At 47.7% G+C, this 26,647-nt stretch overlaps 1 long non-coding RNA gene across 1 annotated transcript in view; it reads right to left on the bottom strand.

The window, feature by feature from the left end:
• LOC146357568 (uncharacterized) overlaps nucleotides 1-26,303 on the bottom strand; it is a 43,896-nt gene extending 17,593 nt beyond the window's left edge. Inside the window, exons 1-2 of the long non-coding RNA XR_014786744.1 lie at nucleotides 26,045-26,303; nucleotides 9,019-9,192 (exon numbers count right to left, since the gene is read on the bottom strand). This is a non-coding gene — a long non-coding RNA (uncharacterized LOC146357568). The remainder of the gene's footprint in view (nucleotides 1-9,018; nucleotides 9,193-26,044) is intronic.
• Between the last annotated feature and the right edge of the window lie 344 nt (nucleotides 26,304-26,647).

The raw sequence follows: 26,647 nt of genomic DNA, 5'->3' as shown, positions 1-26,647 counted from the left end.
AGACCTACAACACCTTCTAGAACTAACACCAAAAAAAGATGTCCTCTTCATCATAGGGGATTGGAATGCTAAAGTAGGAAGTCAAGAAATCACCGGGATAACAGGCAGGCATGGCCTTGGTGTACAAAATGAAGCAGGACAAAAGCTAATAGAGTTTTGCCAAGAGAACATGCTGATCATAGCAAACACTCTTTTCCAACAGCACAAGAGGCGACTCTACACATGGACGTCACCAGATGGTCAATATCGAAATCAGATTGATTATGTCCTTTGCAGCCAAAGATGGAGAAGCTCCATACAGTCAGTAAAAACAAGACCTGGAGCTGACTGTGGCTCAGATCATGAGCTGCTTCTTGCAAAATTTCGGCTTAAATTGAAGAACGTAGGGAAAGCCACTAAAACTTTCAGGTATGACCTAAATCATATCCCTGATGAATATACAATGGAGGTGAGGAATAGATTTCAGGGATTAGACCTGATAGACAGAGTGCCTGAGGAACTATGGACGGAGGTCCGTAACATTGTTCAGGAGGCAGCAACGAAATCCGTCCCAAAGAAAAAGAAATGCAAGAAAGCCAAGTGGCTGTCATGATGAGATCATGAGAAATGCCGGGTTGGATGAATCAGAGATCGGAATTAAGATTGCCGGGAGAATTATCAACAACCTCCGATATGCAGACGATACCACCCTAATGGCAGAAAGCGAAGAGGATCTCAAGAGCCTCTTGTTGAGGGTGAAAGAGGAGAGTGCAAAAGCTGGTTTGAAACTCAACATTAAAAAAACGAAGATCATGGCATCTAGCCCTATCACTTCCTGGCATATAGAAGGGGAAGAAATGGAAGCAGTGACAGATTTTACTTTCTTGGGCTCCAAGATCACCGCAGACGGTGACTGTAGCCATGAAATTAAAAGACGCTTGCTCCTTGGGAGGAAAGCTATGGCCAACCTAGACAGCATAGTAAGAAGCAGAGACATCACCTTGCCGACAAAGGTCCGTCTAATCAAAGCTATGGTTTTCCCAGTAGTAATGTATGGCTGTGAGAGCTGGACTATAAGGAAGGCTGAGCGCCGAAGAATTGATGCTTTCGAACTGTGGTGCTGGAGAAGACTCTTACGAGTCCCCTGGACTGCAAGGAGGTCAAATCAGTCCATCCTAAAGGAAATCAACCCTGACTGCTCTTTGGAAGGACAGATAATGAAGCTGAAGCTCCAATATTTTGGCCACCTAATGCGAAGAGAAAACTCCCTGGAAAAGTCCCTGATGCTGGGAAAGACTGAAGGCAAAAGGAGAAGGGGACGGCAGAGGATGAGATGGCTAGATAGCATCACGGATGCAATGAATATGAACTTGAGCACGCTCCAGGAGAGAGCGCAGGACAGGAAGGCCTGGCGTGCTATGGTCCATGGGGTCACGAAGAGTCGGACACGACTGAACGACTGAACAACAACAACAGGGAGAACCACTAAACCGTTCAGGTATGACCTAAATCATATCCCTGATGAATATACAGTGGAGGTGAGGAATAGATTTCAGGAATTAGACCTGAGTGCCTGAAGAAATATGGACGGAGGTCCTTAACATTGTTCAGGAGGCAGCAACGAAATCCATCCCAAAGAAAAAGAAATGCAAGAAAGCTAAGTGGCTGTCTGATGAAGCTTTACAAGTAGCTCACGAAAGAAGGGAAGCGAAAAGCAAGGGAGAAAGGGGAAGATATACCCAACTGAATGCAGAGTTCCAGAGAATAGCAAGGAGAGACAAGAAGGCCTTCTTAAGTGAACAATGCAAAGAAATCGAGGAAAACAACAGAATGGGAAAGACTAGAGATCTCTTCAAGAAAATTGGAGATCTCAAGGGAACGTTTTGTGCAAAGATGGGCATGATAAAGGACAAAGAAGGCAGGGACCTGACAGAAGCAGATGAGATTAAGAAGAGGTGGCAAGAATACACAGAAGAACTATACAGGAAAGATCTGAATGTCCCTGATAGCCATGATAGTGCGGTCACTGAACTTGAGCCGGACATCCTAGAGAGTGAAGTCAAGTGGGCCTTAGGAAGCATTACTATGTGACGATTGACATAGTCTATCACGGCTGACCTTGCAGATCTAGCCGTGATAGGCTACGTTAATTGTCACGTAGCCTATCAGGGGGCGTGTTTTTTTTTAAAAAACAAATCTTTCGTGTTTGCGGCCAGGCGAGGCGGGAAGCCTCCTCCCCGGCCTGAATTTCGGCTGGGCGAGGCGGGAAGCCTCCCCCACCGGCCTGAACTTTGCGGGGGGAGCAGCGAAGCGCCTCCCCCCCACCACGAATGTCCTTCGACGACAGGTAAGGGACTTTCGTCCACACCTACCTGAGACTCAGAGGAACTACAAAGGAACAGCCATCTAGGGGTTTCTAAAGGTTAGGACCTCAGATGATCTCCGTTTGGGAAAAATACGGCAACTAGGGATGTGAGAGAATTCTGCCACGGATCTCGGTGAGGCCAAATGCCAGTGCATTCAGCCCCCAAACTCCATGGCAGAACAGCCTGCCACCCCCCTACCCCCCCACGGATCCTCCCTGGGACGAGACTTACCTGGGGCGGATGTTCCATATGGTGACGGCTTCAGCGGTGGCTTTGGCGGTGGCGGCTGGTCTTCCGACCAGCTGCCGCCACCAACGCCATTTGCAGTCTCCCCCCCCCCATTCGTGATAGGCTACATAAAGACTTATGTAGCCTATCATGTCTGGGTTAAAACAAAAACAAAAAATGCATATGCAAATGGCGGCGGCTACGGCCACCACCATTTGCGTTCCTTATTTTTGGCCGTCTTAGTCTACGTAAATATTTACGTAGACTAAGGCGGTGAAAATAAGGGGGAAAGCAAATAGCGTCTGCTACGCTATTTGCGTTCCCCCTTATTTTGGCCATCGTAGTCTACGTAAATTTTTACGTAGACTAAGATGGTGAAAATAAAGGGGAACGCAAATAGCGTCTGCTACGCTATTTGCGTTTCCCTTAGGGATGGCGGAGAATTTCTCCCTGAATCTTCGGGGGGCCGAGCACCAACGCATTCGGCCCCCCAAAATCGGCGGTGAAATTCTCCACCCCCCACCCCCCCCGGGATGGGACTTACCTTTGGCGAATGTCCCTCCCGGCGGCGGTTGGTCAGCCTTTTGTCGGGGGTGGGGGTGGCAGCTGGTCGGAAGACCGGCTGCCGCCACCGCCATTACAAGGTAAAGTGTTAAAAAAAAAAACCACCCGTGATAGGCTACGTAACAATTAACGTAGCCTATCACGGCTAGATTTCCAAAGTCAGCCATGATAGGCTACGTTAATCATTACGTAGCCTATCACGGGTGACTTTGAAAAAAAAAAAGCGTGTACGAAAATGGCGGCACCCATGGGCACCGCCATTTGCGTTCCTTATTTGGGCCCGGCTAGTCTACATAAAGATTTACCTAGGCTACGGTGAAAATAAGGGCAACGCAAATAGCGTTGCCCTTATTTTCGCCGTAGTCTATGTAAATCTTTACGTAAACTACCGGGACCAAATAAGGAATGCAATTGGCGGTGCCCATGGGCGCCGCCATTTGCATATGCACTTTTTTTTTTCAAAGTCACCCGTGATAGGTTACGTAACGATTACCGTAGCCTATCACGGCTGACTTTGGAAATCTAGCCGTGATAGGCTACGTTAATCGTTACGTATCCTATCACGGGTTTTGTTTTGGTTTTCTTTACACTCCAGCAGAACCTGGCAGAGCCAGGTAAGTGGGTTTCATACACACCTAACGGCAATTCTCTGAACTTAAGGGGAGGGAGGAGAAGATCTCCCCCTCTCCCATGGGGCCTTGGGGTGCAGCTGTTGATGTCGAGCCAATCAGGCTGAGTGCCTAAGCTCGGTTCCTGCAATCTCTCACTTGTGCCTGCACCTCATGTCTAAAAGCTCAAGTTGTCCCTCCCTTTCCATGCCTGGGTCACTGTCACTCCCAGGAATGTGAGCAGGGGGGGGCTCCCCCTCCAGCTGTGCCTGTGAAGTAGGGATGTCAGAGAATTTCTCCACGAATCTCCAGGAGGCTGAATGCCAATGCATTCAGCCCCCCAAAATTGTTGGTGAAATTCTCCGCCCCCCGCCCCCCCCAAGATGGGACTTACCTCTGTCGAATGTCTCTCTCAGCGGTGGGTCCCAGCGGCATTTCGGCGGCATTTCAGCAGCGGCAGGGGCGGCGGCCGGTCTTCCAACCAGCCGCCACCGCCGCCATTTCCAAGTAAAGTGGGAGTGGGAAAAAAAACAACGTGATAGGCTATGTAACAATTTACGTAGCCTATCATGGCTAGATTTTCAAAGTCAGCCATGATAGGCTACGTAAATCTTTACGTAGCCTATCACGGCTGACTTTGAAAAAAAAAACCCATATGCAAATGGCGGCCCCCATGGGCGCCGCCATTTGCGTTCCTTATTTGGGCACAGGTAGTCTACATAAAGATTTACATAGACTACAGCGAAAATAAGGGCAACACTATTTGCATTGCCCTTATTTTCGCCATAGTCTACGTAAATCTTTACTTAGACTACCTGTGCCCAAATAAGGAACGCAAATGGCGGCACTCATGGGCGCCGCCATTTGCGTACGGGTTTTTTTTTTTCAAAGTCAGCCATGATAGGCTATGTAAAGATTTACGTAGCCTATCACGGCTGACTTTGAAAATCTAGCCATGATAGGCTACGTAAATCGTTACGTAGGCTATCACGTTTTTTTCCCCCCAATTTACTTTTATATTTCGCAGCCGGGGAGACGGGGCGCTCCCCCCCAGCCTGAATTTCGGCCGGGCTGAGGTGGGAAGCCTCCCCCCCCGGCCTGAACTTCGCGGGGGGACCAGCGAAGCGCCTCCCCCCCACCGTGAACGTCCTTCGAGGACAGGTAAGTGACTTTCGTCCACCCCTAGCTCAGATACAACCCCAGCAGCCCTGTTCAAGTGAAAATGTGGAAGAGGATTGTCAGAGCAGGATCGTCTGAGTCAAAGTGTGTTTTGTCATTTCTTATGGCTTATTTATTGTGTTTTTAGCTGAAATGTTGATATAATTAATATTTTCTGTACTGCATTCATTTTGCCTTATATTTGTATGTCCTTATTGTGAGCATTTAATTATAGTATAGGGAAGATATGGGGAGGGGGGAGCACTGAATGTGGGAAAATTGTAACAGAAGTATTTCAAAGTGTTTTCCAATTAGAAATAACAGCTGATTATCTAAAAATCTGACAAAATCAAAGAAAGAGAACACCCTAAAATTTGCATTTCAGAATTTCTTGTTAAGTTCATGAACAGAGCACAGCAGATATTTCATGAAGTTCACAGCTTTTGAGTAAATTATGGAAAGCTGTAGATTTTTTGATCTTCCAGAAATAAGGAAATGGTGTTGGATGCTTACCTGGAAAGTCACGCAGAAAAAGCAGATGGCTGCATATATCATCACCGAGTTGCTTTTGAATGCTATAAATGTTGGTTAAATTATGACATTGTATTTGAATATTGTTGAATCTTTCATATCAGTGTTCATGTGCTGTGATGATGGTCCCTGTTAGATCCCAGTGGAGGAGCTATAAGGGTCTGAAGGGACTTAGGGAGAGAGAGAAAGAGAGGTGATCCAGTGAAGAAAAGGGATCTCGTGAGGAGGAGAAGGGAGAGCAAAGGAGACAGCAGTTGCTCCTTGATGTAGCTCAGTACCTGAGGCAGGAACTCCACCAGGAGCCAGAGAGTGACTAACTGAAGGCCTTTCATCTACTTCCAACCCAGGATAGGTCTGAGGGTGTCAGCCTGAGTTGAAAAAAATAGCTGGGTTGTCAGAAGTCTGCATAATCAGTAAAGACATATTAAAACTGGAAGAAGAGGTCTCTACATTCAAGGAAAGGGGGGACAAAGAGGATCAGTTCTGCAAGCAAAGAACATTGCAGAGACATATTTGCAGCTGCCAGCTCAGAAGTGCATGTTACCCACAGGAAGTTGTTTGCCAACATAAAAGAACTAACTTCTAAGGGGGAAAAAAGGCTGTAATGTGAACAGTACGTTCAAATAAGTATTTGTTTAAGTCAAGGGTCATTTAATAGTCAATCCAACTGTTTATTTTGGGGTACTCATGAATTCTCATCAAAAGGCAAGCCAGATAACAGAACATGTAAAAGTAGGGATGTCGTGAGAGCGGTTCGGGAATTCGTCGAGCAACCGCCGCCCGCAACCCCCGAACTGAGCCCACTGAGACGCTGTCCTTTTTCACCCCCTGCTCATGCCCGCTTGCGCTCCCCAGTACTCACTGCGAACCCATTTGGTGAGCACCGCCATTTTTGTGCCTTTGATTTCTGTGTAAAACAGGAAGTTAAAAAATGTGCATATTCAAAGATGCGCAGTTTGGAGCTGAGAAAGCTAAATAAGCACAATATTAGAGGTATACTCTCTCATCAGAGTGGTAGCACAAATCTTCACAACAGGATAGATATCCCACAACAGCATGGAAGTTAAGAACATTTGGCCAAAAAGTTGACTGTAGGACACCCAAGTAATGAACAGCAGCATGTAGCATTTCTGAGGAAATGTAGTTACTTAGAAGCAAATGGTACGAAAGTCACTTACCTTTCCGCGGATTATGTTGATGGTGGGGGGAGAGGCATTCCGTCCCTCCCTCCAGAATCCTTCATGGGGGGGGAGGTGATCCGTTCCTCCCCCCCGGAATCCTCGATGGCCAGCTGTGCTCCATGGCAGCTCCGCAGAGCAGCCGGCCAGGCCCAGCCCAGACCCGTCCGCAGCCGGATTTCCGGCCACGGAGGGCTCTGGGGGGAAAAAAAACCCAACCGCGTACGCAAATGGCGGCGGCTACAGCCGCAACCATTTGCGTTCCTTAATTTTGGCCGTCTTAAGCTACATAAATATTTACATAGACTATGACAGCGAAAATAAAGGGGAATGCAAATAACGTAGCGGGTGCTATTTACGTCCCTTTTTGATTCACCATTTTAGCCTACATAAATCTTTACGTAGGCTAAAACGGCAAATGAAAAAGGGATGCAAATAGCGCCCACTACACTATTTGCATTCCCCTTTATTTTCGCCGTCATAGTCTACGTAAATATTTACATAGACTAAGATGACCAAAAATAAGGAACGCAAATGGCGGCGGCCATAGCCGCCGCCATTTGCGTACGCGGTTTTTTGTTTTTGTTTTAACCCAGCCATGATAGGCTACGTAAATCTTTATGTAGCCTATCACGTTGTTTTTTGTTTTTTACAAGACAAATGGCGGCAGCAGCAGCTGGTCAGAAGACCAGCCGCTGCAGCCGCCGCCGCCGAAGCCACCACCAGAGCCGCCACCGCCCAGAAGTTCCGCCCCAGGTAAGTCTCATCCCGGGGGGGATCCGCGGGGTGGCGGGGGGGGTGGCAGGCCATTCTGCCACAGATTTTGGGGGGCTGAATGCACTGGCATTCGGCCTCACCGAGATCCATGGCGGAATTCTCTGACATCCCTATGCAGGGCTCATATGAGGGATGGGTTCATTTCTTGAAGTTGATGATCCACAGTAGAGGACATATCACATGCAAGCTTATAGAACACCATGGGGACAATATTGCCATATATGGTGGATGTGGTAAGCCTGGTGTGGTAGCAACTGATCACATGTGTTAGAGTATTATGCAAAGTCCAAATAATGTGATATCAATCTACAGAAGATACATGTCATTGAAACTGCAGCAAAACTCATTAGAAGCAACATCAAGTCGCACATAATCAAGCTTTAAATATGTGTATCCTAGTCTAAATTATCTAACTGTGGAACAAACACTCAAGTATCTCCCAAGCAGTCTGAAGCCTTTCTGTATGAAGGTCTTTCGTAGGGATGGATGGACTCCGCCAGCTCTCCTTGTGTGCCACTTGCCAGACCCCTGCTGGTCACTTGACCCTGCTTGCCATGTGTGGTGAACCGCTAGGCAGTCCGCAGGTGCCCAGTGAGCAGTGTGCAGCCTCCTGGTCCCTTACTGAGCTGCCATTTTACGCAAAATGGCGGCTTGGACTCTTTTTTTGGTAAAGGGCCATTTTATGCAAATGGTGGCCATAAAGCAGCCCATTTATGCAAGATTACAGGTGTAAATGGCCCTTTATGAAAAAGGCCAAGCTGCCATTTTTCAGCTCAGCAAGGGAAAGGGGATCCCTGCACTTCCCCAACTCGGTGCACGCCAAGTTGGGCAAGCACAGGGATCCCTGGACTGGAGTCTGGAGGGCCAATCCAGTGAGTAATCACCTCAAGCCCCAACTGGAAGTCTGTGAGATCCTTATAAGGAAGTACATTTCCCAAAATCTTGGCTCAGTTGGACAAAGCATCGTGCAAGCTATGAGGCCATGAGCTATAATAGCTCTTCTACAGCTTGGTATAGTGGGACAGATATTACTGCAGGCTTCAAACACAGAGTCATTTAAATTAATTTAAATTAATACACGTTAAAAGCAAATAACCCTGAGGCACACAATCCTAGGGTCCCCTTAGTATGCATGCCAAGTTTCAGCTGTCTATGTTTCATGGTCTTGATGCTATGGTGCTGACAGTCAGACACACATCCTCTTTTATTATTATAGATAATATGTTTATTATATAAAATAAATGCAAAATAAATTCCTGGGTCTACAGAGGTTATTTCATAGACTTTTTTCAATTAATTAGTAGTCACTGGAACATTACAAAATTGAAAAAAAATAAAAGTTTAATGAGAAATTACTGCAAATAAGCACAAGGATGCCATTTTGAAATTCAAATTTGAGGGTGTTGCCATGCTTCAGTTTTTTCTGGATATACTCATCAGCTATCTTTTCTGAGTGGAAAACACCTCCAAATACTTTTGAAACAATTTTGCCCACATCAAACTAGTGATGAGCTTAAAATTTCTTCCACGTTTTTTTATAGAAAATAAATTGCTTTTGAAAAGAAATTCTAAGGAGAACAATATTTCAGAGAAATTCTCATGGGTTGGGTTCAGGGTTCTTATGCTTACCTTACTTACGAGGTGGTCGAGGAGTGTGCATGAGCATCCTGTTTTTTATTGTATAATTATCTCTTTGACAGCTTGTAGCCTCCTCAGCTTCCAGCACTTCAGTTAAATCAAAGGGAAGACATCATGAGGTAATTCCTCCCCTAGGGTTTTTCCAGATCAGGAAGCACAGGCAGTCTGGAAGGGTGCAGAGCAATGCAGTGATGTGTAAGAGAAAGAAAACACACACACACAACTCCCTCAGCTATCTAACAGTGACTAGGTAAGTTCAAAAACATCACAAAAATAAATTATAAAACACCCTGAGAATGAGGCAGTACAATGGAAGCCTCTTTTTATATGGGCAAAAAACTTTCAGGGAATTGGAGGTCAGATTTAGGCACAGCACTATCTCCACTTCTTCCCTGGAGCTGAATGCAACACTGGCCCTCTCATACCTGCATTGTGGTGGATGCAAAATGGGACCCGGCCTTCCAACACAGTTGATGCTGTCGCATCAAAAAATCTAGGGATGTTGGAGAATTCCACCACGGACTCCAGTCAGGCTGGATTCTTTAGAATCAGGCCCCCCGGAATCCCTTGCAGAATGGCCTCCCCCACCCCACCACCCTGCAGAATCCCCCCGGGACAGAACGTACCTGGTGGTGGATCCTGCAGCTCCGGCGGCTCCGGCAGCAGCAGCGGCAGTGGAAGCGGTGGAGGCGGCGGCTCCAGCTGGTCTCCTGGCTGCTGCCGGGCTGCTGCAGCTGCAAATGGCAGCCGTCATAGCAGCCGCCATTTGTGTCCTTGCAGTAAGCCATGATAGGCTACGTAAATACTTACGTAGCCTATTACGGCAAAGAGCAGAGGTGCAAATGGTGGCCGCTATGCCATTTGCATCCTTGCAGTAAGCCATGATAGGCTACGTAAGTATTTACATAGCCTATCATGGAAAAGGCAGCCACGCAAATGGCATAGCGGCCGCCATTTGCATGGCTGCCTTTTGCCGTGATAGGCTACATACATACTTACGTAGCCTATCACGGCTTACTGCAAGGATGCAAATGGCAGCCGCTGCAATGGCCGCCATTCGCGGCCGTAGCAGCCTGGCAGCAGCTGGAACTCCAGCTGCAGCTGGCCCCAGCAGGGGGCTCTGTGGAGCCGCCATGGAGCGGAGCCAGCTGGGGAGGTTTCCGGGGGGAGGGACAGAGTGCCTCCCCCCCCCACTGCAAATTGAGCGGAGCGGAGCCAGGTAGGGATTTCATACATCCCTAAAAAAGTCAAATTCGAAAACCCCAAAGCACAAAAAATTCCAAACCTTTATAAAAAAAGAAAGAAGCTGTGCTACATCTAGGGATATACGAAACACTTACCTGGTTTCGTCCAGGGACATCTGCAGTGGGGGGGAGGCGCTCTGTCCCTCCCCCCGAAATCCTCGATGGGGGGGAGGTGATCCATTCCTCCCCCCAGAATCCTGCCCAGCTGGCTCCACTCCATGGCCAGGCCGCGGAGCCACCGGCCGGGCCAACCTGCAGCGGGGCCTCCAGCCGCTGCCGGGCTGCTGCGGATGCAAATGGAGTCCTGAGTAGGGGATGCCATTTACATCCCTATGGTAGTCCGTGATAGGCTACGTAAATATTTACGTAGCCTATCACAGCTAAAGTGGGAACGCAAATGGCATCCCCTACACCATTTCCATTCCCACTTTAGCCATCATAGGCTACGTAAATATTTACATAGCCTATCACGGAGAAAACGGGAATGCAAATGGTGTAGGGGACGCCATTTGCATCCCTGCTTTAGCTGTGATAGGCTATGTAAATATTTGCATAGCCTATCATGGGCTACCATAGGGACGCAAATGGACGCCATTTGCATCGGCAGCAGCCCAGCAGCAGCCAGAGCTGCCGCCGGAGCTGCTGCCGAAGCTGCCGCTGAAGCCGCAGCCAGGTAGGCTCCATTTCGCGGGGCTTTCGTGGGGCGGTGGGGTGCGTTGCTCCATTCTGCCACGGATACCGAGGGGCCAAATTCACTGGAATTCGGCCCCCCTGGGATCCATAGTGGAATTCTCTAACATCCCTAGCTACATCCCCTGCCAATGGTGAGCCCTACCTGTGGGGAACTGTTGAAGAATTTCTCCTCCCCCTGTGTGGGGGGGAATCACTGAAATTGTTCTCCCAACTTCTCTGCCCACAAATAGAGTGGGGAATTCAGACAGGCCATTTGTGCACAGCTGTACATCAAACTGTATAGACTATAAGACTTCATAGACAATAAAGAAGCTTTGCTCATTTTTGAGAAAGCTACTGTATATATAAAATGATAAATCAAATGCAATCACTAAGTTCAAGTTGGATGAACTCAAACCCAAAACATTCTACAGAGTTTTACGAAGGCTCATTTTGTATTGTTTTGTATTTCTTTCAGAATACAGGTTTGGGAAACAGAAAATAAACTGGGACCCTGAAATCTGAACCCTCCTATTCCACAGGATTCTACTACATTATCTGAATTATTTCACAGCACAGAGTGTATATGGATCTTTATTTCAGATCTCTTTACTGTCACCTTTGTATTGATTGAATAAAAGAAAAACTAAAGAACAGTTATTCCCGCTACTTTGCTACTTAGACATTTTTATTTCTCATGGGAAGAGCTGAAAAATGACAGCTTAAAACAATATAAATATTTGCTGTAAAGGTTTTTAACATGTATTGAAATAAAAGTATAATAATAATATTTTATTATCCCTGAAAGCTAAACATATTCCTAGATTAAAACTGAAGAATAACTTTTAATGCATTTTTTCTAAGGATGTACGAAACTCCCCTTACCTGGCTCCGCCGGGTTCTGCTGGGGGGGGGTGGCGCTCTGTCCCTCCCCCCGGAATCCTGGCCGGCTGTCTTTGCTCTGTGGGGATTCTGCGGAGCTGCTGGCCAGCTCTGCCAGTAGCTGGACATCCGGCCGCTGGCTAGCAGGGATGCAAATGGCGGTGGCCATAGCCGCCGCCGTTTGCGTCCCTGTAGTCAACCGTGATAGGCTACGTAAAGACTTACGTAGCCTATCACATCTGGCTTAAAAAAAAAAGCATATGCAAATGGCAGCAGCTACGGCCACTGCCATTTGCGTTCCTTATTTTTGGCCATCTTAGTCTACGTAAATATTTACATAGACTAAGACGGCCAAAAATAAGGAACCCAAATGGCAGTAGCCGTAGTCACCGCCATTTGCATATGAGTTTTTTTTTTTTAAAGCCAGACGTGATAGGCTATGTAAGTCTTTATGTAGCCTATCACGAACGGGGAAAAAAAAACAGACTGCAAATGGCGGTGGCGGCGGCAGCCATTCGGAAGACCAGCCGCTGCCGCTGCCGCCGCCGCCGCCTCTGCCGAAGCCGCTGCTGGAGCCGCCACCATCTGGAACATCTGCCCCAGGTAAGTCTCATCTCAGGGGGGATCCGCGGGGGGCTGGGGGTTGGCAGGCCGTTCCGCCATGGAGTTCGGGGGGCGGAATGCACTGGCATTCGGCCTCACCGAGATTCGTGGTGGAATTCTCTGACATCCCTAATTTTTTCACTATTCCCAACTGGTGCAGAGAGGGCACTCTCAAGAAGCTGAGTGCTGTTTCCTATATGTACAAAATGGAGTTATACTATATGGTAAAATATGTGCTAGATATTTATTTGTAAAACTTACACCCCATCTTTTTTCACCAGGAAAATTCACCACCAGGACCTTACAAAATGCAGCATCATAATATCAGAAAGATCACTGAATTAAAAACAATAAAACATAACCCAAATAACAAACCAGGAGAAGGCTTCTCATTTTTAACCACATGTCTAGAAGAGCAGAGTGTGTAGATCTGATGGAATTCTCCTGGAAAGGATTCCTGAAGGTGGAAGCGACCTCAGAAAAGGCCTTGCTCCTAGTTGTGATCCCTGTTCTTTCAAATGGGGGAAGGAAGGCAAATTTTACAAAGGCAAATTGTAACAAAGCAGGACTGAAAGAGTTTTAAAGGGTGTGTAGTAGGGAGGGTTGAGTGGAACTCTCTCCTAGGGCTTTGCTTCCTGGTTGCTTCATAGTCTGGAAAGCTTGCAGACTGAGGGAAGCCACCCAACCCCAAAGGGATGCCAGACTCCTGAGAGGCCATTGTGCAGCAGGGCAGATTGAAAATATGCCACAGCTGCACCTGGTGATGGTTTGGGGGGTGGATAGAGAGTAGGGATGTACGAAAGTCACTTACCTTTTCGCGGATTCTGTTCGTGGGAGGGAGGCGGTCCGTCCCTCCCCCCAGAATCCTTGATGGGGGGAGGTGATCCATTCCTCCCCCCTGGAATCCTTGATGGCCGGTTCTGCTCCGCGGTGGCTCTGCGGAGCAGCTGGCCAGGGCCGTCCACAGCTGGATTTCCAGCCACGGACTGACTGGTGCGATGCAAATGGCGGCCACCGTAGTGGCTGCCATTTGCGTCCAGCCAGGCAGCCATGATAGGCTATGTAAGTCTTTACATAGCCTATCATGGCTGGGCAAAACAAAAAACCCAGCGTACACAAATGGCGGCAGCTACGGCGGCCGCCATTTGCATTCCCTATTTTTCGCCCATTTATCTTATGTAACTATTTACGTAAGATAAAACAGCAAAAAAAGGGGAACGCAAATAGCATAGTGGACGCTATTTGCGTTCCTTTATTTTTCTCTGTTCTAGCCTATGTAAATATTTACATAAGATAAATTGGCGAAAAATAGGGAATGCAAATGGCGGCCGCCGTAGCCGCTGCCATTTGCGTATGCTGGGTTTTTTTGGTTTTTTTGTCTTGCCCAGCCGTGATAGGCTACGTAAAGACTTACGTAGCCTATCACAGCTGCAAGGATGGCAATGGCGGTGGCAACAGCCCAGCCATGGCCAGCCAGGAGACCAGCCGCCGCCGCCGCCACCAGAACCGCCGCTGCCGAATCTGCCGCCAAATCCACCCCAGGTAATTGCCGTCCTGGGGGGATTCCGCGGGGGGGGGGCAGGGGGGCAGGAGGCCATTCTGCCAGGGATTCCGGGGGTGGACACCATTTGCATCCCCACTCTTTGCCGTGATAGGCTACGTAAATATTTATGTAGCCTATCACGGCTCAGCGAAGGGTCACAAATGGTGGCCAGTGTAGCAGCCACCACTTGTGGCCACAGCCCGGCAGCGGCTGGAGCCACTGATGCTGCCAGAGCTGCTGCCAGAGCCGCAGCCAGGTAGACTCCATTCTGGGGGGCTTCCGTGGGGTGGTGGGGCAGGTTGCTCTGTTCCACCACTGATTCCGGGAGGTTGAATTCAAAGAATTTGGCCTCCCTGGGATCCGTGGCAGAATTTTCTGACATCCCTACTCATGATTCCCTACTCCAAAACATTGCAATTTAATTAGCTGCCCTCACCGCCTGAAGGAGGGACTTCAGCAACCCAACCACTTTCTTCTTTTTTTTCTGAAACATGTGAGCTGAATGCTGTTGCCAGGACTATTTGTTAAAACAGTTTTCTTTTTGTTATCCCGTTACATCACCATTAAAGCAGATGCTTGACTCTGCCAGGAAGGGCATGGGTTAAAGCCACTTTAACAGTGGAACCCCACCCAGCTCCATCCCTAGAATAAAATCAGGGCTAAACATTCTCTCCTCTGTAGGACAAGCCCCCTAGGCTCCTGGAAGGGTCAGCCCCAACTTTGATAAGAGGGAGTTATAACTGTATAACTTACAAGTGGGAAGGATCTTGGAATTGTTGTCGATCACAAGCTCAATATGAGCCCACAATATGATGTGGCTGCAAAAAAGGCAAATGCTATTTTGGGCTGCATTAACAGAAGTATAGCTTCCAAATCCCCTTCATGGATCACTGCCTTGTTGTGGCGAAGGGGCTTGCGTAACTCAGTGAAGCCATAAGCTATGCCGTGCAGGGCCACCCAAGATGGACAGGTCATGGCAGAGAGTTCTGACAAAATGTGGTCCACTGGAGAAGGAAATGGCAACCCACTCCAGTATTCTTGCCAAGAAAACCCCATGGAACGTATCACAAGGCTAAAAGAGATGACGCCGGAAGATGAGCCCCTCAGGTCGGAAGGTGTCCAGTATGCTACTGGGGAAGAGCAGAGGGTATTTCCAAGTAGCGCCAGAAAGAGTGAAGCGGCTGGGCCAAAGCCGAAAGGACACTCAGCTGTGGACGTGTCTGGTGGTGAAAAGAAAATCCGATGCTGTAAAGAACAATATTGTTTAGGAACCTGGAATGTCAGATCAATGAATCAAGGTAAGCTGGAGGTGGTCAAACATGAGATGGCAAGATTGAACATCGACATCTTGGGAATCAGCGAACTAAAATGGACAGGCATGGGCGAATTTAATTCAGGTGACCATCATATCTACTATTGTGGGCAAGAATCCCTTAGAAGAAATGGAGTAGCACTCATAGTCAACAAAAGGGTGGGGAAAGCAGTACTGGGGTACAATCTTAAAAATGACAGAATGATCTCAGTACGAATCCAAGGCAAACCATTCAACATCACAGTAATTCAAGTCTATGCCCCAACCACTGAGGCCGAAGAAGCTGAGGTTGATCGGTTCTATGAAGACCTACAACACCTTCTAGAACTAACACCCAAAAAAGATGTCCTCTTCATCATAGGGGATTGGAATGCTAAAGTAGGAAGTCAAGAAATCACCGGGATAACAGGCAGGCATGGCCTTGATGTACAAAATGAAGCAGGACAAAAGCTAATAGAGTTTTGCCAAGATAACATGCTGATCATAGCAAACTAGGGGTGAACGAAAGTCACTTACCTTTTCTCGCAGCTTTTTCGCGGTGGGGGGGAGCGCTTCGCTGCTCCCCCCACGAAGTTCAGGCTGGGGGGGGGAGGCTTCCCGCCTCACCCGGCCGAAATTCAGGCCGGGGGGGGAGGCTTCCCGCCTCGCCCGGCCGAAATTCAGGCCGGGGAGGAGGCTTCCCGCCTCGCCCGGCCGCGAACACGAAAGTAAAAAAAAAAAAAAAAAACACGTCCCCTGATAGGTTACGTGACGATTCACGTAGCCTATCACGGCAAGATTTGCAAAGTCAGCCGTTATAGGCTACGTGAATCGTCACGTAGCCTATCACGGGTGACTTTAAAAAAAAAAAAAGCGCGTACGCGAATGGCGGCCCCCATAGGGAGCCGCCATTCGCGTTCCTTATTTAGTTGCTGTAGTCTACGTCAATGTTTACGTAGACTACGGCGAAAATAAGGGCAACGCAAATAGCGTTGCCCTTATTTTCGCCGTAGTCTACGTAAACATTGACGTAGACTACAGCGACCAAATAAGGAACGCGAATGGCGGCTCCCTATGGGGGCCGCCATTATCCGTACACACTTTTTTTTTTTTTTTTTAAAGTCACCCGTGATAGGCTACGTGACGATTCACGTAGCCTATCACGGCTGACTTTGCAAATCTTGCCGTGATAGGCTACGTGAATCGTCACGTAGCCTACAGGGGACGTGTTTTTTTTTTTCTTTCATTGCAATGGCGGGGGCGGCAGCCGGTCGAAAGACCGGCTGCCGCTCCCGCCCCGCTCGAACACCGGACGAACCGCCAGCCGGACCTGCCGCCGGGAGGGACATTCAGGGAAGGTAAGTCCCATCCCGGGTGGGGGGGCGGGGGGGCAGAGGATTTCTCCCCGAAACTTGTTCGGGGGGCCGAACACGTTGGCGCTCGGCCCCCCGAAGTTTCGGGGAGAAATTCTCCGCCATCCCTATAGCAAACACTCTTTTCCAACAGCACAAGAGGCGACTCTACACATGGACGTCACCAGATGGTCAATACCGAAATCAAATTGATTATATCCTTTGCAGCCAAAGATGGAGAAGCTCCATACAGTCAGTCAAAACAAGACCTGGAGCTGACTGTGGCTCAGATCATGAGCTGCTTCTTGCAAAATTTCGGCTTAAATTGAAGAACATAGGGAAAACCACTAAACCGTTCAGGTATGACCTAAATCATATCCCTGATGAATATACAGTGGAGGTGAGGAATAGATTTCAGGGATTAGACCTGATAGACAGAGTGCCTGAGGAACTATGGACGGAGGTCCGTAACATTGTTCAGGAGGCAGCAACTCAATCCATCCCAAAGAAAAAGAAATGCAAGAAAGCCAAGTGGCTGTCTGATGAGGCTTTACAAGTAGCTGAGGAAAGAAGGGAAGCGAAAAGCAAGGGAGAAAGGGGAAGATATACCCAACTGAATGCAGAGTTCCAGAGAATAGCAAGGAGAGACAAGAAGGCCTTCTTAAATGAACAATGCAAAGAAATCGAGGAAAACAACAGAATGGGAAAGACTACAGATCTCTTCAAGAAAATTGGAGCTCTCAAGGGAACGTTTTGTGCAAAGACGGGCATGATAAAGGACAAAGAAGGCAGGGACTTAACAGAAGCAGATGAGATTAAGAAGAGGTGGCAAGAATACACAGAAGAACTATACAGGAAAGATCTGAATGTCCCTGATAGCCATGATAGTGCGGTCACTGAACTTGAGCCGGACATCCTAGAGAGTGAAGTCAAGTGGGCCTTAGGAAGCATTAGTAACAACAAAGCTAGCGGAGATGACAGTATTCCAGCCGAGCTATTTAAAATCCTAAAAGATGATGCTGTTAAAGTGCTGCATTCAATATGCCAACAAATCTGGAATACTCAACAGTGGCCACAAGACTGGAAAAGGTCAGTTTACATTCCAATTCCAAAGAAGGGCAACGCCAAAGAGTGTTCAAACTACCGCACAATTGCGCTCATTTCACATGCCAGCAAGGTGATGCTCAAAATCCTACAAGCTAGGCTTCAGCAGTATGCGAACCGAGAACTACCGGAAGTACAAGCTGGGTTTCGAAGAGGCAGAGGAACTAGAGATCAAATCGCCAACATTTGCTGCATCATGGAGAAAGCAAGAGAATTCCAGAAAAACGTCTATTTCTGCTTCATTGACTATGCTAAAGCCTTTGATTGTGTGGATCACAACAAACTGTGGCAAATTCTTAAAGAGATGGGAGTACCAGACCACCTCACCTGTCTCCTGAGAAACCTGTACGAGGGTCAAGAAGCAACAGTAAGAACCAGACATGGAACAACCGATTGGTTCAAAATTGGGAAAGGATTATGACAAGGCTGCATATTGTCACCCTGCTTATTTAACTTATATGCAGAGTACATCATGAGAAATGCCGGGTTGGATGAATCAGAGGTCGGAATTAAGATTGCTGGGAGAATTATCAACAACCTCCGATATGCAGACGATACCACCCTAATGGCAGAAAATGAAGAGGATCTCAAGAGCCTCTTGTTGAGGGTGAAAGAGGAGAGTGCAAAAGCTGGTTTGAAACTCAACATTAAAAAAACAAAGATCATGGCATCTGGCCCCATCACTTCCTGGCATATAGAAGTGGAAGAAATGGAAGCAGTGACAGATTTTACTTTCTTGGGCTCCAAGATCACCACAGACGGTGACTGTAGCCATGAAATTAAAAGACGCTTGCTCCTTGGGAGGAAAGCTATGGCCAACCTAGACAGCATAGTAAGAAGCAGAGACATCACCTTGCCGACAAAGGTCCGTCTAATCAAAGCTATGGTTTTCCCAGTAGTAATGTATAGCTGTGAGAGCTGGACTATAAGGAAGGCTGAGCGCCGAAGAATTGATGCTTTCGAACTGTGGTGCTGGAGAAGACTCTTACGAGTCCCCTGGACTGCAAGGAGGTCAAATCAGTCCATCCTAAAGGAAATCAACCCTGAGTGCTCCTTGGAAGGACAGATAATGAAGCTGAAGCTCCAATATTTTAGCCACCTAATGCGAAGAGAAAACTCCCTGGAAAAGACCCTGATGCTGGGAAAGACTGAAGGCCAAAGGAGAAGGGGACTGCAGAGGATGAGATGGCTAGATAGCATCACGGATGCAATGAATATGAACTTGAGCACGCTCCGGGAGAGAGCGCAGGACAGGAAGGCCTGGCGTGCTATGGTCCATGGGGTCACGAAGAGTCGGACACGACTGAACGACTGAACAACAACAACAAGCTTCCAAATCACGTGAAGTACTAGTTCCCCTCTACTCAGCACTTGTTAGGCCTCATCTGGAGTACTGTGTCCAGTTCTTGGAGCCACACTTTAAGAAGGATACAGAAAAACTGGAGAGGGTTCAGAGGAGGGCAACGAGGATGATCAGGGAACTGGAAACAAAGCCCTATGAAGAGAGACTGAAAGAACTGGGCATGCTTAGCCTTGAGAAGAGAAGACTGAGGGGAGATATGATAGCACTCTTCAAGTACTTGAAAGGTTGTCACTGAGAGGAGGGCCGGGATCTCTTCTCAATCATCCCAGAGTGCAAGACATGGAGTAATGGGCTCAAGTTACACAGGCAGCCAGATTCCGGCTGAACGTCAGGACAAACTTCCTGACTGCTAGAGCAATACGACAATGGAACCAATGACCTAGGGAGGTAGTGGGCTCTCCCATGCTGGAGGAATTTAAGATGAGGCTGGACAGCCATCTGTCAGGTATGCTCTGACTTGGATTCCTGCATTGAGCAGGGGGGTGGACTCGATGGTCTTATAAGCCCCTTCCAACCCTATTGTCCTATGATTCTATGTATGGTGAACTTTATGATGTACTATAAGTGTATGATGGACAGTCCCTATGTTAGTGTCCTACTGTAAAGCTCAAAACAAAAACAAAAAGTATAAGCTCAATAAATATTTTATGCTCCCCCACTTATCTTGGTTTTGTATACCATTTTCAGGTCATTGCTCATGGGCAACAGCTCTGTTGTCTGCTAATGTGATAGAAATATGACCAATTCTACAAACATTCTCACCAGTGTTGTCTTTTTGCTGTCTATGCTGAATTACATTGGATTGCTTATCCCCCCTCCCCTCACATGGCAGTATCTACTATTCAGCAGTGGCCTCAGGCCTAAATCATGCTTTGTTGCATGCCGCTCAATTTCCCAATGCCAATGCATGATCATTTTCAGCAGCAACTGCAAAATGCCTTGTGAAACACAGCTTTCCTTATGGAGGGCTTGTCTTAATCATACTGAACTGCACCTTTCTCCCCTGAGAAATGCAAAGTAAAATGGCTAAATGAAAGGGGGATGTACACACCAGGGCTCAAGACGAGCACATTGCAAATGACTCCCCTGTCCATCAGTCTTTAAAGGTGCATAGGGCACCTCAGCCTATCATCACTGGAGTGGTTGTGACAGATTAGTTTATCAGTGGGACAAAGGCAATGTTTCCAGAAAGCATCTTAAATAATACCCAACTGGAAGCACTGAGCAAGGAAGCCACAGGGATTTATCTGAAATAAGATCTGGCAGAACACCGCTAATATTTCACAAGATGAAAGCTCTTTTCTTTGCTCACCTTAAATTGCAACAGTAATAGGTTTAAATGACATGGCTATTTAGTTACAAACAGAAGGTTTCCCTTTTTAGTCAGTATTAAATGCAAAGAAAGAATGGTACTTCATTCCCTGCAGGGCTCCGAACAAAAGATGGGAAGAACAGCAAATCTGCTTCTCAAACCCACATCTATGGCCAGATAAACACTGTGGTTTGGCTTTTATGGGGAATGAAGAAGCAATGTGTTTATTGATGTATTCACAGTAGATTAGGCAACCATAGTTCCCATGCAATCTTTTAAAAACCTGTGGACCTAAGGAGGCTGCAAAAATTTGGAAACAAACAAAAACTTGGAGAAAGCAATGGCTGTTTTGTCACTGTGTAGACTCCGTGACTCTATGGCAGACCTTCACAATGTATTTATTTATGTATGTGTATATTTATACAAATATTACCTGATGCTTTTCAGCCCCATACGGGGTCCTCCAAAGCATCTCATAAATGTCACAAAACAGTAACAAGAAAAATACGTTTTAAATGAACAAATAAGAGTGTAATCGTAAACCACAGATCCAGTGGCTGGAGGGAGATAGGATGGGGTGGATAAGCCCCTCCACTAGCAGAGAGGAACACTGTCAGTAGAGGAGGGACACATTTTCCCTGGGAGCCCTTTGCACACCCAAGAAAACATCAGTAAGCACACAATGGTGAGACAAAGTTTATGAACCCTAATGATAATTACAGAAATTCCATAGTTGTACCATGATAGCCTTCATGAATCAAAACCAATCCTTCTCTACATAGGCAATAGGGTTTATATTAACCAATTCTGTGTCTTGTGAAATAAAATGATGTATAAATTAGGCAAACGATGAGTACTTAAGAGTCAGGGTATATGGAAAAGTAAGTGACCCTCTGGTTGCATCAGCTCAAATAAAGGGGATAATTAGAATCAGGAGTTTAAGCAATTAGGTAGATCTTCAGGGGTGAGTTTGGGAGGTCCAACCCTATAAAAAGATCAGAAAAAGACTTCATGCCATGCTCAAAAGTCATTTCTGAGGACCTCAGAAATGAATATTGAATGTTGAATCAGTTGTGGTATCATGCATGTCACAGAAGTTCGTTTCCAGCTTCATGTTCAACGATCGTCTTGCAGTTCGGCCTCCCAAACTGGAGTTCGTGAACCTTCCCTCTTGCCCGACCCTGCTTAGGGATGTCAGAGAATTTCTCCACGAATCTCGGGGAGGCCAAATGCCAGCACATTCGGCCCCCCAAAATTGGTGGAGAAATGGTCTGCCCCCCTGCCGCCCCCCGGGATGGGACTTACGTTGCTCGAGTGTCCCTGGTGGCGGCGGCTCCGGCGGCAGTTCGTTTCTTTTTTTTTTTTTTTCGAAGTCAGCCGTGATAGGCTACGTAAACATTTACGTAGCCTATCATGGCTGACTGAAGGGATGCAAACAGCGGCGGCTATGGCCGCTGCCATTTGCGTCCCGGCAGGAGACGAGGTTTCAAGGCCAGAGGGATGGGGCGCCTCCCCCCTGGCCAGAATTTCGGCGGGGAGGGACAGGGCGACTCCACCCGGACAGAATTTTGGCGGGGAGGGACGGAGCGCCTCCCCCCCACCACGAAGCAAGCTTTGGGATCAGGAAAGTGACTTTCGTCCATCCCTAACCCTGCTCAGCTGCAGTCGAGCAATCACCCAAAATTTTGGGCGCTATGGAGATCCTGTTGGCACTAGGGATGTCAGAGAATTTTGCCACGAATCTCAGGGAGGCTGAATGCCAGTGCATTCAGCCCCCCAAAATTGGTGGCGAAACGGTCTGCCCCCTCCGTCCCCCCCCCGGGACAGGACTTACATTGGGCGAATCCTCCTGGCGGCGGCAGCTCCGGCAGCGGTGCGGCGGCGGTGCAGCGGTGGTGCGGCGGCGGTGCGGTGGCGGTGCGGTGGCAGCTGGTCTTCCAACCGGCTGCCACCGCCACCATTTCCAGTAAAAACACACACACACACAAGCATGATAGGCTACGTAAAGATTTACGTAGCTTATCACGACTAGCTTTTTAAAAAATACCGTGATAGGCTACGTAAATGTTTACGTAGCCTATCACGGCTGAGTAAAAAAAACAAAAAACAACTGTGCGTACACAAATGGCGGCGCCCATGGGCACAGCCATTTGCATTCCTTACTTTGGCACGTCTAGTATACGTAAACATTTACGTAGACTACGGCAAAAATAAGGGGAACGCAGTCCCTGGGATGTCATCACAGAGCCAGAGTCATAGCGGATGCTGTTTGCGTTCCCCTTATTTTCGCTGTCTGAGTCTACGTAAATATTTACATAGACGAAGATGGGCCACAATAAAGAACGCAAATGGTGGCGGCCGTAGCCGCTGCCATCTGCGTACGCGCGTGCGTGTTTTTTTTAAAGTCAGACGTGATAGGCTACATAAAGATTTACGTAGCCTATCATGTTTTTTTTTTTTTACCTAGCCATGATAGGCTACGTAAATCTTTATGTAGCCTATGACGTCTTTTTTTTTTTTTTTTTACATGGGAATTGGCGGTGGTGGCAGCCGGTCGGAAGACTGGCCGGTGCAGCCGCTGCCCCCGAACTGCCGCTGGAGCCGCCACCGGAGCTGCCACCACCCGGAAGATCCGCCCCAAGTAAATCTCGTCCCGGAGGGATCTGCGGGGCTGGCGGGGGGGTGGCAGGCCATTCTGCCACAGATTTCGGGGGGCCGAATGCACTGGCATTCGGCCTCCCCGAGATCCATGGCAGAATTCTCTGACATCCCTACCCATAACGCAACCTGCACATATGCTAATTGCAGAATGGGGAAAACAAAAGGGACTTCAGTTGTGTAACAGATGGACCTCACGCATGGGCTGTTGTGCAGTGCTTGGGAGAGGGAGAACTTGAATAGAAATTGCCCAGAGGCAGAGGTGAGGCTGAAATTGCGCCCATGCAAATTAAGCTGGTGGTTTTGTCATGCAAGATTTGGTTTTGCATATGGAAGACTGGCTGACCTTGAGCATTGCTTCATCACCAGATCCCAACTCCCACCCATTATTACAGAAATCAATGAGCAAGGTAGGGTGATCAATCTTTTAGGGATGGCAGAGAATTCAGCCATGGATCTCGGGGAGGCCAAATGCCAGTGCATTTGGCCCCCCGAAATCTGTGGCAGAACGGCCTGCCCCCCCGCCCCCCCGCAGATCCCCCCGGGATGAGACTTATCTAGGGCGGATCTTCCGGGCGGTGGTGGCTAAGGTGGTGGCTTCAGCGGCGGCAGCTGCGGCGGCAGGTCTTCCGACCAGCTGCCGCCGCCACCATTTGCAGTTTTTTTTTTTTTTACACACACATGATAGGCTATGTAAGTTTTTATGTAGCCTAAAACATCTGGGTAAAAAAAAAAAAAAGGCGTACGCAAATGGCGGCGGCTATGGCTGCCGCCATTTGTGTTCCTTATTTTGGGCCGTCTTAGTCTACGTAAAGAATTACGTAGACTAAGATGGCGAAAATAAGGGGAATGCAAATAGCATCCTCTACGCTATTTGCGTTCCCCTTATTTTCGCCGTCTTAATCTACGTAAATATTTACGTAGATTAAGACATCAAAAATAAGGAATGCAAATGGCGGCGGCCATAGCCGCCACCATTTGCATACGCGGTTGTTGTTGTTGTTTTCCCCCCCAGAGCCCTCCACGGCTGGAAATCCAGCTGCGGACAGCTCTGGCCTGGCTGGGCCTGGCCAGCTGCTCCGTGGAGCTGCCGCGGAGCACAGCCGGCCACGGAGGATTCCGGGGGGGAGGAATGGAGTGCCTCCCCCCACCATAAACATAATCCGCGTACAGGTAAGTGATTTTCGTACATCCCTGCAATCTTTACACATCTTCCTCCCGGAGACCATGGTTTTGGTTTGGTTTCATACCACTCTGAAATCATTAAGAAGGGTAGCAAGCCACAGCTGCACTCTCTTCTCCTGCCTCTTTGTTTCCCTAAAATTGGAGGGCAGTGTGCACACGCGCACACACACACACACACACACACACAGAGTAGAGTTCAAGGGGAAACCCAGCAGTGTTCAGAGTCTGAATTGCGCATTTATGCACAGAATGAAATCCCAGATTGATTACTGACTACTAGAGTGATGTCTGAAGTCACATTGTTCAGGAGACAATGGGGGAGTCAAATTTTCAGAAGGGGTACAGTTTAACATTCTCAAGCAGAGGTATTGCTTGGTAGGTATAGAGAAGGAAAGTCACCTCTTCCATTCAGACACAGCAGCATGCATCTAAATTAGTCCCCCCCGCCGCCCTTTCCACAACCATGCATGTGAATGAATATCTGACTGACAGGAGTCAATAGACATTCAGCTATATCCCCAGGCAGTCAGCTAAAGAGAATGAATGAGGTACTCAGTCACCTGCCCCGGCCTGACCTTTATCATAGAAATGCATTCTTAAAACAAGGGAGAGGTGATTTTGCTTATTGCCCTCAGTTAGCAGATGAACAAAATTGCTGATTTCTGAGTGAGTGGGTCTTCCAAATTCTTCCCCATCTCCACTGGCCAGTCCTAGACTTTTTAGATAAAATAAGTAGCAAGCACAGGCAGACCACAGCTTTGGGATGAAATGGGATAGAATTATAAGAAAACCAGAGAGAAGGTAAGGAACAGCATAACTCCCACTTGGAAATGATGTGTGGTTGGTTTTCAAGAAATAATAAAAAACGCTTGCTGTGACTCTCTTTTTCTACTGCTCCAACTTGCTCCATTATTTCTTTCCCTTGAATTTGAGAGCACAACACAGAGGAGACACGTTAGGGTGCAGAATTGCACATATTAAGCCCACACACTCGTCTTTTTTAGTCAAGGTGTGCTGTGGTGTGTCACACAAGAGCAACAGAAGCTATTCAAAAAATTCCCCTGTCTGCTAATCTGCGATAGCACTGAACTGACCTGCCCCCTGCCCCCCCCCAGCATATAATTGTGCATATTCTCAGACAACAAAAGACTCCAGTGCCCAGCGCCCTGAAGGCTCCTTGTCAAATGTCAATTCATTAGCAAAACAAAGGATAGGAGAGGTGCAGCAAGCAGAATCAATGAGTGAGTCATAGAGATGACTCACCATGCTAATGGCTTACAGAATGAAAAATGGTCGGATTCATTCACTACACAGAAAGATCATTGTTCAATTGGGAAACACGGGGACCTGCCTCACATCATCAGCTTCTTCTTTTTGCTCGGGGGATGGGGTGTCTGTGTCAGCAGCAGGGCAGGCACTCCAGGCAGGCACTGGCAGGAAGGAAGGCAAGGAGGCTAGAGAGGGAACAGACTTGGGAGACGGAGGCATAATGTACTTCAGGATCAATACCCCCAGTAATAAAATTAGCCAGTCCGTCCGTCCGATTGGGGAAAAAAATTAGCACATTGCAGCAACAACTCAACACTCCCCATGTCCCCTCCTCCCCAAAATCACTGCAATGGCGAATGGATAATTGAGCAATCCTGTATACAAATGTTGCACAGATGTTGCTGAAAGTGTGCATTTAAGAGATGTAAAAGTGCTCAATTTTGAGGAAAATGTGTGCGCTCATCACTTTTGCGCATATTAATCACTGAGTCAAAAAAAAAATCAGTGAAGCTGCAACTAGGGATGTATGAATTGTGTACCTTCCATGCTGCTTGACTTCCGCAGTTTGCGACCAGTGCTCCATACCGTCGTTCACAAGGCCCCGGGATTCTCTTTTTTTTCCACTCCAAGAATTACGAAGATAAATCTGTACCGACAGCCATAATTCCGGTGCCCAGCCATCTCCGTGAGTCTGCATAACTTCCATAAGAATTGCTATTTTTCATACATATTTACGTATTTTTTTCCCTGCCCTGAGACCTGCAGTAATTACTTTCAGCCAAAACACTTCCTCCTCCTAGGGGCTTCCCGAAACAAGGCTGCCCTAGGTGTGCCTGAGCGATGCACTCTTTGCTTAAAGCAACGCTGTTTGAAAGAAAGCAAGAAAAAACCTTTTAAAATGACCATGCCGGTCCTGGAACCCTGCATGAGGTATTATTCTCCCTGCTAAGCTTTCTATTTCCACATCCAGCCTTGTTGGTGATGTTGTGAGGCTAAAATGGAGAGGAGAACCAACTCTGTTCATGTCTACTCAGAAGTAAGTCTTATTGAGTTCAATGCAACTTACTCCTACACATGTCAGCACCCCACTTGCCTCCGGCTCAGCTTTGTATTTCCACACCCAGCTCATTATCAAACCTGTT

The sequence above is a fragment of the Heloderma suspectum genome, chromosome 1, assembly GCF_057233095.1.
Source record: "Heloderma suspectum isolate Gila_16-S chromosome 1, 16-S_ref, whole genome shotgun sequence".
NCBI lineage: Eukaryota > Metazoa > Chordata > Lepidosauria > Squamata > Helodermatidae > Heloderma > Heloderma suspectum.
The sequence above is the reverse complement of the archived record's forward strand: the minus strand, read 5'-3'. Positions and strand labels throughout refer to the sequence as shown.